Genomic DNA, 14826 nt, shown 5'->3' with positions numbered 1-14826 from the left:
TATATATATATATATATATATATATATATACACTCATTTTGGGTTTTATTAAATGGGTGGTTTGGTTTCGATGATTTCAATTGCTCAAATCATTTCTTGTACTTTTAAAATTAATGAAATTAAGTTCAACACTTAATTTATTGTTAAATTCTTAGTGGCATGGGTTTTCACTAAAAAAATCGCTAAATAAAAAAAAAAAGAAGTTTATTAAATGGGCTTGCCTGTAGGAGAGATCAGTCAAAGAACGATGTGCCATGGTCTCCTTCCTTTTTTCGGTATCTGTGCCAAGCTGCTTGTAAGAAACGTGCAGCCCATGTCCTCCATTGCAGGGAATAGAACCTGAACAAACATGTATGAATCATTTTTTCTTTTCTTTTTTTTTATTTTCTTGCTGAACATGGAATTGACTCTATGATCTTTTACCAAAGTCTTAGCAGCACTTGTGATATGCACAAGAGTGACACTATTAAGGATGATTTCTTATCCAATTAATCTGATTTTGTTAAATGAAAACTTTGATGGGGTGATCTAAACAAACTACAATCAGAATCTAAAGTGTAAACAAAAGTCATGGTTTCAGATTATACGTGTGGTGTGTGCCCCTTTTTTTTTTGCCAGTGTAACACTTTTTACATTTACATTAATATATATACAAAGATACACAATTACTCAAAAACATAATTAATGATGTGACTAGTATATAGTTTGTACAGCACCTGAAAGTGTGCTGAAGTTGTTTGCTGTTTAAAAGCCATCGAAATTGGGAAGCAACAAACATCAAGTCATCAGACATGATAGCAAAGGCTTCAACTGTTGATATAGTTTCCACAGTTCATCAACTGGATCCCCTTCACGAACTATATATGTAACTTTTCTCCGTGTAAAGAACTGGCTTCAGTCTGTCACACAGTGCATCCAACAACTGATTATCCATGTCCCCAAACACCTAGACCGGTACCAATAAATAAGAAGTAGAAAATGCTCATCACACATACAAGTATTGCTCATACCTTCTAATTCTTTCCTTCAGCAAATCTGGTAGCATATGGTGGGACATCCACTGTTCTGCATCCCTCCTTTTGACTCTCATCTCTTCAACTCTCACACTGGTAGATTGTAGATATTTCTGTAACAATAATCAACACCATGAATTCAAAAAATATATCAATGACCAAGGTTTGTCCTCTTAACTTGCTTGCTTGTTCTTTACTCCATCACAAAATTCTTTTCTTTCTTTTTTTATTTGCAAATCTAGAAAAGAAAAAGAAATACTCATGAGTTACACTATATCTATGACTAGGGAAGTGTAATTAATGACACCAATATGCAAGATCACTCTTATCTTGTCTATAATCTCATCGCATAGTCCTTGTTGCCAAAGAATTACCTGCATGTTTGCAATAAGTGATGCAAATAGAACCAATCCAAAGACAGAAATGAAGATAGCAAAGATTATCTCCCCAACAGAACTGCCAAAAAGGAAAAAAAAAATACTTTAGGTAGCACTATATTATATTATGCTTTCCTTGATAAGAAGTTATAACAATTAAGTCAACAAAAACATTGGAAACAAAATTAAGAACAAAAGACACAAGTTCCAAAGTTTATAAAATGTGAATGTTGCATATATTGAGGCAAGAGCAGAGAAGATTTATTTACCAACCCTACACTATGCACACCCCACCAAAAGCAATACAAGAACTTGTGAGTAAAATCTGTAGTTGATTCCACCACTCAAATTCTTAAAACAACAGAAAAAGACTTATAACAGAAACATATTCTTTAGTTCATGTAGAATGTATCCAAGATGCTATTTTACAACAGTTAAACCAGAAGACTTACAACAGATTCATTAGCTAGAAAACTTTGGTACATAGTGTGTTGCAGAGGAATAAAAAAATCTATAAACAAGAAAAATTTGTAACCTAATAAAAATAATTTTCTCACAAAACAAATTTAGGAATTCCTATACAGAGAAGTAGATGAAAACATCAAAATGCAGCATACTAAGAGAAATCCAAACGAGTAGCAAATGAAAACATCAAAACGCAGTGCACAAAAACTATCGCAAACGAAAATGTAAAAAATGTGGTACATGAAGCGAAATCAGAGAAGCACAAATGAAAATACGAAAATGTAAAGGTAAGGTTTGACCTGTTTATCCTCGTTGTCGTCTTCAGCGGCTTCATTCTGCGAATTATCATCGTCGGAGCTAGCGGAGCAAGCCACCGCTTCGAGCTCCTCCTCGTCATCTACGATCTAGTGGCTCGTGGTCCCTGAGAGAGAAAGACAGATATGAAGGTCACATTGTGCCTTTCCATATTCTAGGAGCGAGAAAGAATAAAAACCAAAAAAAATATTATTGCACGCAGAACCCAAGACCACGACAGGTTTGTTTAAAAAACGTTGTTGAATAGAATAATTTTTTTACCAACACCAGTGGAGTGTAGGTACAAGTTTTATAGAATTTTACCAACACCAAGTCACCGTAGGTATATATTTTTTTTGAAATTTTACCAACACTAAGCATTTGTAAGTAGAAGTTATTTTGAGTTTTACCTACACCAAATAATAGTAACTATAAATTTTTGAATTTTACCTATGACAAACAATTGTAGGTATAAGTATTTTTTTACTTTTACCTACAGTAATTTATGTAAGTAGGCAAAAACTTCCGTAGGCATATGTCATTTTTCTTATAGTGATGAAACATAAAGACAGAGGACATTGAGTCCTACGAAAAATAAAGACAGAGGATGTTGAAACATAAAGATAGATGACGTTGAGTCTTATGAAACATAAAGACAGAGGACGTTGAGTCCTATGAAAATATAAAGATAGAGGGCGTTGAGTCCTAAGAAACATAAAGACAAAGGACGTTGAGTCCTACAAAACATAAAGACAGAGGATGTTGAGTTCTACAAAACATAAAGACAAAGGACGTTGAGTCCTATGGAACATAAAGACAGAGGGTGTTGAGTCCTATGAAACATGAAGACAGAGGACTTTGAGTACTATGAACATAGAAAGACAGAAAACATTGAGTCCTATTGTCATACCCTAATTTCGTCCGGGGACTATTGCTTGATGGCATGAAACCTTTGATTGACCGCTTCAAAGTACTTGGCACCCTTTGTTGCACAATATGTGAAGTCCCGAGACGTGCTGGAAATCAAAAGGAAGTGTTGTTACGCAATCCGTGAAATTCCGTAATGTGACGGAAATCAAAAGGAAGTATTGTTACGCAATCTGTGAATTTTCGTAACTCTTCGAAAGCTAAAAAAGGGAGTAATTATATGATCTGTAAGGTTCCGTAACCTTACGAAAAGAAAACAAGTATCGTTACAAAATTTGTAAAGTTTCGTAACGTTACGGAAAAAGAATCACCAAAAAAAGCAAAGGGGGTGCAAACTTGGGCCTTCCAGATTCTTCCTCCAGAAGGCGGTTGCTTCTGGAGGAAGCAACCTGGCTCGCCTGGGCAAGCTGGGTGGCAAGCTCCTACCCTATTTTGCTATAAATAGGGGGAGGAGTGAAGAAGAAAAAGGTTCAGCCTTCTTGGCACTTCGTATTCACTTGAAATTGCTGAGGAAAATTGTTTCCGTGAAGAAAATCCAAGCCGAAGCGCTTCCGTAACGTTTCCGTGGGTAATTATGCGAAGATTTTCAACCGTTCTTCATCATTCATCGTTCGTTCTTCATTGTTCTTCGGTCTTCAACCGGTAAGTACCCGAAATCGAGCTTTTCAATTCATTCTATGTACCCATGGTAATCCCCATTTGTTTTGTGTACTTTTATTCTCGTTTCATTTACTTTCCGTACCCCCTTTTGACGTGCTTCAATCATTTATTTAAGTCATTTCTCGCCTAATCAAAAAATAAAATAAATTTCCACCGATCATTTGATTTGTAATATCCGTTAATTTCTGTTAAAATGAAATCCGACCGTTCGGTCGTGCCGTAACCACGTTGGAAATAAAAAAAGAGGTAAAATAATAATAATATAATAAAAAAATACCTTTTAGTAAAATAAAGCGAAAAAATCAATCGGACGTTTCTCTTTGGGATTTCTCTTTCTTAATTGAATTGACTAATAACTAAAGTGAAACTAAGGCTAAAATCAACCCGCAAAGTCAAGCTCGTCCACAAAAAATCACTAAAAAAAGGATTTGAAAAGTTCAATATCTCAGTTTTTCTTACCAACTAAATGGATCATTTTTAAGGTCCAACGCCTTAAAATGATCACCTTCCAAGTAAAAAAGAATCGCTTGATTCACCCTTAAAAAGAACTACGTAGGTTTGATTTCCTCTTCGATGGAGGGTACGTAGGAGCAAGAGCCCCGCTTTTGTCGACCTCAAAAATAAAAAAGGAAATAAAAGTTAGGGTAACACAATTTCACACAATTCTAAAAATAAGGCTGTTGTCCTTTGAGACAAACGTGAGAAGTGCTAATACCTTCCTCAAACGTAAATACAACTCCCGAACTTGGAATATTCTTTTTGACCGGTTTCCTTCGGTTTTTCTGACGTTTTCCACAAATAAACGTTGGTGGCGACTCCACGCATTTTCCTCCTTTGGAAAACGCACCCGTGAGCCTCGCCTCGCTCGCCCACAAAAGGGCATGTTGCGACACCTATGAAACATAAAGGCAAAGGACGTTGAGTCCTATGAAACATAAAGGCAAAGCACGTTGAGTCCTATGAAACATAAAGAAGGAGGATGTTGAGTCCAATGAAACGTAAAGGCGAGGACGTTGAGTCCTATGAAACATAAAGGCAAAGCACGTTGAGCCCTATGAAATTAAGCAAAGGACATTGAGTCCTGTGAAACTTAAAAGCATGAGCGACTAACGTCAGATCCACCCTTCTATGACAATTGTCTTTGGGCATCTTCCACGAGCTCCTAGTTGAATGAGTTTTCTTCTCAAACGTGCAAATGCAAACATCGGGGATTCTTTTCTTTTTAACAATCACAAGCATGCACGGGTTCCATTCCAGAATCCAAACTCAAAAGCAAAATTATTCATTCCTTGACCTACATAGGCTTTATTGGGCTTGTAACATGGTTATGGGGGTAAAAGGGCTATGAAAGGAAGGATCAGAGAGACTTAAAGAGTGTTTATGGGTTATATTGAGTAAGAACCTTGCTTTTACTTTTATTCATTTCAACTTTTTGGGTTGGGCTCTACTCCATTTGTCTTATACATTAATCTTTATTGCACTTTATGCCTTCCTTGTAAAATTCGGAGATCTTTTGCCTCTTTTTGCTGTGCTCGCCTTTAGTGGATTTGCTTTCTACTTTTTTTTATATTTCATCATTTTTTATATTTCACTATTGCCCAGCCTAGAGCTTAGTAAACCTCATGCATGTGTTGTTTGCATTGCTCTTCCTGCTAATTTAGCGGTAGTTTTTACTCAGTGTTTTTGTTTTTTTAAGAAAACAAATATGATTTGGCTCGGAGAGGGTACCAAGGGATAAATTAGTGTTTGGAATGAAGAAACACAGCCATGTGCCATTTCAAATCTTGACTAGAGACTCTTATAGTTTGGATTTTGGGACAAAACCTTTAATAACACGCTCATGATTGTTTTTTTTCTTTTTTTTATTATTACCCTAACTTTTGCCTAGGCCGCCCTTTCAGGTTTTCAACCTACCGGGTGAGGAATTCTTATTTTCCCCTAGGTTCGCTTGAAGCTCATGCATGTTGCTTGTCATTGCCCTAGTGTAGGGCTCAGAGGTATTCGTTGCTGTCATTTGTCACATATTGGCAGCAAGAAGACATGAAAGAAAATAAGAAATGAAAGAAATTGTTTAGGTTCTCGAAATAATTTTTCAAGGACAAGAAATATTAAAGGATTTTCAATTGAGTGATTAAGGCAAATGACTCTTACTTTTCACAAAACTTTTAAGAAAGATAAGATGAGGTTGTATGAATGCCTATACTTATTATTTATTGATTTGAAACGCAATCAATCAAATTTTTATTCAATTTTACTTGTCACTTATGGCACCCCCACCAAACGTGTAGAACACGCCATTTAAGATTGGGCATACTTGGAGATCAACTCCGGAGCATAGGTCACATGAGCAAACAAGTAAATGACGTACATGCATATTCTAGTGAAAGTTAAATCATGAGAGAATGAGAGATGATGGCATCAAATTCATTATTAGTGTTGCGATAGCATCAACATGAAAATCCTAATGCGTCTCTGGAATGTCCAATAGTGAACCTTTAAACTACCGCAAGCATCATGCATAGTATGACTTGATGTCATCAGAATTCACAGGCGAAGGAAGCTTTTCACCATCCATGTTTGTGAGCATCAATGCTCCATTTGAGAAAGCCATTTTCACCACAAAAGGTCATTCATAGTTCAGGGCCCTTTTCCTTCGGATATATTTCTGAACATGTGGCACCTTCTTCAAAACAAGGTCTCCCTCATTGAATTTACACGAGCGCACCCTTTGGTTGAAAATGTTCTTCGCTCTTGTTTACTGCCCATGACTCATAGCATCCAGTATTTTTCCCTCAATAAGATTCAACCAATCAAAAAACACCTGGGCCCATTCCACCTCCTCCACCTTCGCTTCCGATAGAACCTTCAAATAAGGAATCTCTACTTCGAAAAAGAGGACAACTTCCATCCTGCACACCAACAAAAATAGGGTTGCCCCAGTAAAAGTGCGCCTAGAATTTTGATAATCGTGCCATGCGAATGACAACATTTCATGCCAATCTTTGTATGTCATTATCATCTTTTGAATGATCTTCTTGATATTCTTATTGGCATCCTTAACTGCACCTTTCATCTTGGACCTATAAGGTGTCGAATCATGGTGTTGGATCTTGAAATCCTCACACAACTCCTTCATCATCTTGTTTATGCTCATCATTGCTTCCATCATCATTGTCGTATGCCTCTTCATGACCTCCTTATCGGCCTTCATTTACTCTTGTCACTCATTATCTTAGTCTTGGCATGCGTCTGGCACGGGTGCCATAAAGCACAGTCTTTCCTTCTTAGCACAATGATTACTTTTTTTATGATTTCGAGGAAAGAATGTAATGAGAAATGCATACCAATGTGAAAAAACAAATAAGCATGAATGCATGTAAATAATAAGTTGCTGAAGTATTGCGAATTTTACGCAGAACACTGAATAAAATATAAGGTCGAATTAACTCTAATTTTCATTAAAACAATATTGTTCATTACATCCCGTCAGAGTCAAAGTGCAACTGGAAATAAAACACGGGCACATCAATGGTTTCTAATTTTGTAAGTTATTAGCTCAATCATGAGTTATAGCACATGTTGTCTACCTTAAGATTCAATGCCACAATTTATTTCTAACTACGAAGGTAATAGATACAAGGATACACACCAAGAAGTAACAACTTAGCAAAAGATATATACAAGCATGAGCGAAACAAAGAATAAAGGAAATGAGATCAAAGAAAAACCGCAAAAAGAACGATAGCAGAATGAAACTTTAACGAACGGGACCACAATGTAAGGATAAAAGAGAAAGGGAAAATAAATAAATAAAAGTCACGATAAAATTACACACTCGATCAAATGGATTAACTATATAACGAGTCCCTAGTGGAGTCGCCATCCATCGCAACGTGGGCCACGACGAGACGGCGAAATAAAAAAATTAAATGAATAAATTGTTTTCCAAGAAATGGAATACTTGGGGAGTCGCCACAAACATTTATTTAAGGAAAACGTCGGGAAAACAAAAAAGGATAAGGAATGGTATACGGTTTGAGAAAAATGATTTGGGAGTCGTTTACACACGGGGAAGGTGTTAGCACCCCACGCGTCTGTCATGAAGACGACAACTTTTAATCGAGTGTGCTAAAAATAAAGTGACTTTTAATTATTTATCTTCCCTTGAAAACATGAATTATATTTTGTTATATTATTATTTTAATTTAGAAAAGGAAATCAAATTTTTATTTTATTATTTAAAAAAAAAGATTTTATTTTTTTAGTTTTTTATCAACAAGGGATTTGCTCTCGCTCCTACGTATCCCCAGGTGCAATCAGGAAATCAAACTTACGTAGTTCTTTATAGAAAAAGAGTTTGTGTGTTGGGTTGATTTTATTATTTTTTTTGAAATATTTTGGTTTTATAGTAAACTTTGTAAAGTCAAGCAAGTCGGAGACCTAGCATGGCACTCAAAATATTAACTCACACTTTACTGAAAAACCGTCAAGAAAGTCGGGGACCCAACATGGAGTGCGTGTAACATGAAAAAGGAGAATTGTGTGATCATTTATTTGAAAATGTTACCATTTTTAGAATAGACTTTAGTTTTGTGGTAAACTTTGTGAACTCAAGCAAGTCGGAGATCTATCATGTCATTCACAAAATTTATTCATATGTTATTCAAACACCACCAAGCAAGTCAGAGACCCAGCATGGAGTGCACAGAATGTAAGCGTGTACTAAAGAATCCTAAAGTGGATTTGCAAACATAAATAAATATTTGACCTAGTGATAGGAAATCAAATAAATAGAATGAGGATAGAAAGGGATAGAAATAGAAGTGGGAAGTACACTTAGTAATTAAGGATGCAGGACTGAAACGTGAAGAAAGTAAGATGAATAATGAGATATTTACAATACAATATTAATCAAACTAACTAACAATGCAATGATAAAAAGAAAATCACATTGAAGAATAAACGATAGAGACAATAAAGAAATACGATAAAATAAAGAGCTATTCACTAATATGCATAATTATTTTTATTTTTTTTATTATTTTTGTCATAGTCAAAGGGTTGACTTAGACTTAGTCACCATCCTAAGTGGCAAGGGTGCACATATAAAGAAAGGGGTGTAACCATCAGTTTTATTTTGTTTTAGACTTCACACAAAAAAAACGTGTTGGGTCCAAAATGAAAATGGTGCATGTGTTAAGAAAATGGGTGTAAATAGTTATGTTCATTTTATTTCAGAGTTCGCAAAAATGGGCTAGGCCCAAAACGAAAAGTTGCATTTATGAAAGATGGGGTGTGAATAATGTTTTTATTTTATTTCAGATAGTCCCAAAATGGATAAGGGTGCATGTATTAACAAATGGGGTGTAAGCATCAATTATTGGTTTTTTATTGTTGGGTTGGAACCGAGTCAGGGTGACCCAACCCAACCCACGATTATGCAATAGGGTTGAAAAACCTTAGTTGCCTCGCATAGAAAACGGCACGACCAACACATAAACAACCATAGAGGGTGGAGCGTTGCCCATGGCACCACTGGTGCAAGGTCTAGTTGCACGAGGTGGCCACGGGGCCGGCGACGACACGACAATGTCGATGGAGGAGGTTTCATAGTGGTGCAAACAAAAGGAGAGAGAAAAAAAACCAAAAAAAATGAAATTGGTAGGGCCCTTGACTCCACCAGCGAAGGGCCCACAAGTGCGAAGCTACCATAGGATAGCGGCAAATGGTGGTGGCGACATGGATAGAGACACCGCGGTCTCGCCGGAGTTGGCAAAAGAAAAAAAAAACAAAAACGCATCAAAGGAGAAGCACTTGAACAACCAAACAAAATAAAGGAATAAGAAAAAAAATACAAAATCAGACTGTGTAGGCTTCGCCGGCGGCCATGGTGGAGTCACCTTGGAGGGTGGGGTGGTGATATAAAAAAGAAGAAGAAGAAGAAGAGACAGAAAAAAGAAAGAAAATAAACAAAGAGAAGAGGATCAGAAGAGAAAACGTGAGAGAGTAAGGAATGAGGGGTTACCAGATAACCCCTCCTTCTTCTCTGACAAAGCTCGCCAAATGGCATTGCTGGGTTGGTTCGCTCTTCCTCCCCGAGATTCATGCCTCTCTGTGCATTAACTCCCCGACCTTCCCCTCCTTTTTTTTTTGGCTTTTGTCTTGTGTTCTTTTTTGACCTAATGGGTTCTCTTTGAGAGCCCAATCGACCATAAAATGTATTATTATTATTATTATTATTATTATTATTATTATTATTATTATTATTTTTCTTATTATTATTTTTTTTCTTTTACGCTTGTGTTTTTAATTCTTTTTTTTCTTTTTTCATTTTTTGTGTTTTCTTTTCTCTTTTTTTATCCTTTATTTTTCTTTTCTTTTCTTTTCTTTTGTTTGTTTTTTCTTGGGGGCCCTGAATAGAATTAGGGTCTGGCACTAGCCAAAAGGTGTTTGGTTAGAAATATCTAGATAGAAAAAGAAATATGAAATATTGATAGTACAACAAGTTTGCCAGTCATGAGGGTAGAACATGAGTAGCCATGTCTAGACATAGCAACACTCTTCATAACAACAATGAACAGAACACCAAAGAGCCATGTGTATCCCCTATCAGCTTTTCGTACCATCTAGTATATTTGAGATATGAGCATCATTTTGAATGTTTGATAATTATTTATATGTGATAGTGTTAGTTGATAAACATGTATTACTTGTTACTTGATGATTTGACACTATTAATTAGTATTATAATGTATATTATCACAATTTTTACCTAGTCGAATAGAATATTAAGGAGTTACATTAGATCACTATAAGGCTTACATCTATTAGTCAAAATATTAAAGGAACTATTATTCATGGCTAAGCACAACACCTGATTTCTTGTAACGCCTATATTTTTGGAAGAACCTGTTATTAGAAGCTAGAGATAGACAAAGTAACTTATCATGTCTTCATGCTTCTTATTATAATGTTGATGCATGTCTTTGGGCTATTAGCCAATTGTGTCACTACATACTTACCTATAAGGGCATGCTAGATATGCAAGGTAGTAGAATTTTACTTCCATTTTTTTGTTCTTTGTTCTCCAATCTCAACTATTAAAACTTGTTATTAGATACTCCTAAATCTGTTTTATTAATGAGTTTTGATGTTTGAATTACTAGATTTGAGAGAATGTGTTTTTCCTTGAATTAGGCCAAGTTGATTTTCACCAAAGGTGAACTGAAGGAGGTTAGTGAGGAGGTTGCTAAGTACAAGGTAAAGTGATATTTGCATACTTTTCAATTTATTTATATTCTTACTATTTAACTGATTGTATTGTTGGTGTCTCGATTGTTAGTTCACTTTCATTGGCTTTCTCATACCTAACACTTGCTGCTGCACCACACTATTTGTCAATGCCTACAAGAATGTTCTTGCTGTTGTAGTTAAGATAGATTTTTCTTTCCTTGAGGTAGACAAGATCAAGCAGTATCTAAAGGTATTGGCTTTGACATTTTGATCAACTATCACCCAAATATTCCTGTTGTTTTTTTCCTTTTAATTTGGGGGGGGGGGGTATTTGCTGTTTATACTTACTGTGACTATGCTAAATGAAGATTTTCAAGCTTTTAGATTGCACTTGAGGTTGTGGTTTTGTTGTGATTTTTTACATTGTGGGAAATATGGGCAAATGTGATTGATGTGGTTGTAGTGAGCCGAAAACCTCGATGATATAGCTGAAATTGCAATTGCAGACCATTTTGTAAAACCTTGATTTTATAATTGTAGTTATAGTTGTTCTCTGCAAAAGGAATTTGTGAATGATGCTTTTGCCTGATTGGTTTCTCTATTCTAGGAAAAATAGATAAAATAAAAATCTGAAAAAATGGATGCAATGAAAATCTAAAGACATAGTGAATCTGTGGTTGTGCATTTTGTACCAAATAATTATATATTGCATTGGTGAGAGAAGTGAAATTGGAATGCTAGATACATAAAATTAAAAGAATAATGTATCTTATTCTGAACATGCTGAGATGAAACTTGGTGCTATTGTACCGGATATACCATATGGGATGATTGCATTGTTTCTATCTAATTCTATCTGGTTGACCAGCTCTTAAACTGCGGGAGAAAATGTGGTTGTAGTTTTCTTTATTTTTAATTTATTTGTAGATTGTTTCAAGTTGGAAGGGATAAGTTTTTAATCTCGCGCCTTCTTGTGGTGAATCAGAAAAGTACAAAGGTTTCAATGATCGAAGTAGATCAAGTAATGTTGTGCTCATGATAGGTCATGTACATGATGTTTAGTTTATTCTATTAATGTATTAGATTATATGAGTTCAGAATTTGTTGCTAATCCATGAATTGATTGGAATTTTAATGTCATACAGAGGTATTCAGGAAATGATTTGCATGGTGTCACGACTAAAGTTATGGATATGCCTCACCATTGTAGTTGTTCTTCTCTAATCATATTTTAAAAAACATTAAGTTCTATACATAGAGGCGGGTAACTAGGTTGTGACCTTTTGAAAATGAAAGTATTATTCTTACATTATGCATGTGACCTTTTGTCAAGACTCTTCTAAAATGTGTTAGAAATGTGAGGGAGTGTGCTTGTAAACTGTTTGTCGATCCAAAAACTGTATGCATTTGACCCTTTAAATCTTCATTTCCTTCTAATTTTATGTTTATCAAACTTTTTTTCTCTTTTTATGAGGTGACCATTCTACTTAGAAATTTTACCTGGCATGTACAATTTCAACTGTCATTTGGCATATTCATGTACAAATGTACCTGTCTTCATCTGTAGATTCTCTTATTCTACTTGGTAGTATTCAAGTTTTATTAGTGAAGGTTTTTTCTTTTGCTTACTGATGTTTGAAGGCATTCCATTCTTTGTAATTAATTAATGTTCAGAAATAAGCATTTAGTGACTTAGTGTTGATGAATATACTTTACAATAAACTAATTATGTGGAACCTGTATATTTTGTAGACATTTATTTTCATATTGAATTATAAATACATTAATACCTTACATGTTGATGAATTCCCATATGCCATTTGTCTGGTATAAGAGAAACAATGGGCAATATGATTACTTAAGTGATGCCTTTGTAACTTATTTCTGAGGGCCTTGAGCCTTTGATTGTGCTTACAGATTTTGTTTATGCTTTTACAGATGTTGAAGTTCATCCTGATATTAGTAAACAATTATGAGATTCTCAGCATTGGCCAAAGCATATACTTGTTCAACATACATGGTTTGTCATTCGTGTTATTTTAGTTGTAGCTATATGTATTCATATTATATAGTTAATCAATATTAATTTTGAAATTTGAACTAAATTATTGCTATTGAAGTCGTTGATCCAATTTTTTGGCATTTGAAGGGATGGGTTATATTGTTGGGATTCATTTGGTTCAGTTGCTTAGTATGCTTTCTGAAATATTTCAAGAAAGAACATTCAGAGATAGATGCAACTTCAGGATTTTTTGTTTTGTTTGGTTCAGGTAAATAATATATTTCCCTTGATTCTTTACATATGTGGGCATATTAAGTGAGAATTCTTGATGATTGTGAGAAATGAGAACATTCTCTAATCACCCTTAGATAAAAATTAAGGGATGGGATGCTTCCCTAAAATTTTTGTTCTCATGTTGGTTCCCCCCTTAAATCTTTTAATAAATTATGGGATGCTCTGTTTCATCAATAAATTTTATATTCTTTTGGCCCACATGCTACTCAATCATTTGTTATAAGAGGAGGTATATAAATATATAAGCTAACAAAATGTGACCCATTGCCTCAATGAATTTTTCATGACTACACTTTTTGCTAAGCCATTTCTTGTTTAGAATGTAATTTGTCACTTGTTTGTAGATCATTGACATGACAACGTTCCATAAGCTTATTACTTGCTTTTGAACAAACTTTTTTCTTCTACTTCCCCATTAATATTGTTACAGTCACATCCCTTGGTGGGTCTGTATGTACAAGAGTTGACATCTTTTTGAAACACGGGGCAACTAGGATGAGGGAAATATGGGAGGGGAGTGCCATTTATAAATTGTTAACTTGAATGCAGGATCCAAGTAAATTTGTTGTTGTTGTTGTTGTTGTTGTTGTTGCTGCTGCTCTTGCTACTGAGTTTGGTGCTCCCACTACAACCAAGGAAAAGGAAAAGAAGGAAGAACTAGGTGAAGAATCAAATGATGACATAACTCATCCCCTTGGGAACTAGTTCTGATTTCACAATAACATTTGGGTGGTTAGTTTTTGTTTGTATCTTCATTCTCCTTATGCATCTTATTTAAATGGAGCTTATTATCTCTATATAATTGAAGTGAATGGAGCTTATTATCTCCTTGACCATTAAGGTTGGTTATGGTAATGCAAAGTGCATAGTGCCTGTTATTTGTTTGATATTATTTATGTTTATTTATATTAATCGTAGAGTTGGCTTAGGAGTTAAATTAAAGATTGCATTACATGATGCAATTGCTACCAAATCATAATTCAAATATAATTAAAAATTTCTAAACTCCTAGGATTAATCCTATTTGGAATAAGACTATTAGAATTTGGGTTGTGTACTCGTGTGTAAGAAAGTTTACTTTCTAAGACGGTTTTTCACAAAATCATCTTAGAATCCTCAATATTTTTTTATTATTTTTAAAAAAGACATTGTAAGACGGTTTTTAGGATATTCTAAGATAATTTTTGGAAAAACCATCACAGAATCCTCAATTTTTTCAAAAAAATACATTCTAAGATGATTTTCACATAAAATTCATCTTAGAATCCATAATTTTTTATATAAAAAAAATTTCAAGACGGTTTTCATCTGAAAACCATCTTAGAAAGTTACACTTCGAAGACGGTTATTCCCAGGAATCGTTTCAGAAGCATCCATTTTTTTCAAAAAAAAAATCTAAGACAGTTTTGGGACAAAATTGTCTTAGAAATTGTACCCTTTTAAGACGGTTTTGAAACCATCATGGAAAGTATTGACTTTCCACGACGCCGGCTACAACGACAGTTGTAAACCATCGTTAAAAAAGCCTTAAAAACTTTCATTAAATTTCATTTTTTTAATA

At 34.7% G+C, this 14826-nt stretch overlaps 2 pseudogenes; one reads left to right on the top strand and one right to left on the bottom strand.

Annotated features, from left to right (window-relative positions):
* Positions 1-233: 233 nt before the first annotated feature.
* On the bottom strand, positions 234-2252 carry LOC121173428 (cyclic nucleotide-gated ion channel 1-like; annotated as a pseudogene).
* On the top strand, positions 9253-13995 carry LOC102662781 (ribosomal protein P0 pseudogene; annotated as a pseudogene).

The sequence above is a fragment of the Glycine max genome, chromosome 14, assembly GCF_000004515.6.
Source record: "Glycine max cultivar Williams 82 chromosome 14, Glycine_max_v4.0, whole genome shotgun sequence".
NCBI lineage: Eukaryota > Viridiplantae > Streptophyta > Magnoliopsida > Fabales > Fabaceae > Glycine > Glycine max.
This window is presented reverse-complemented; position numbering and strand designations above follow the sequence as displayed.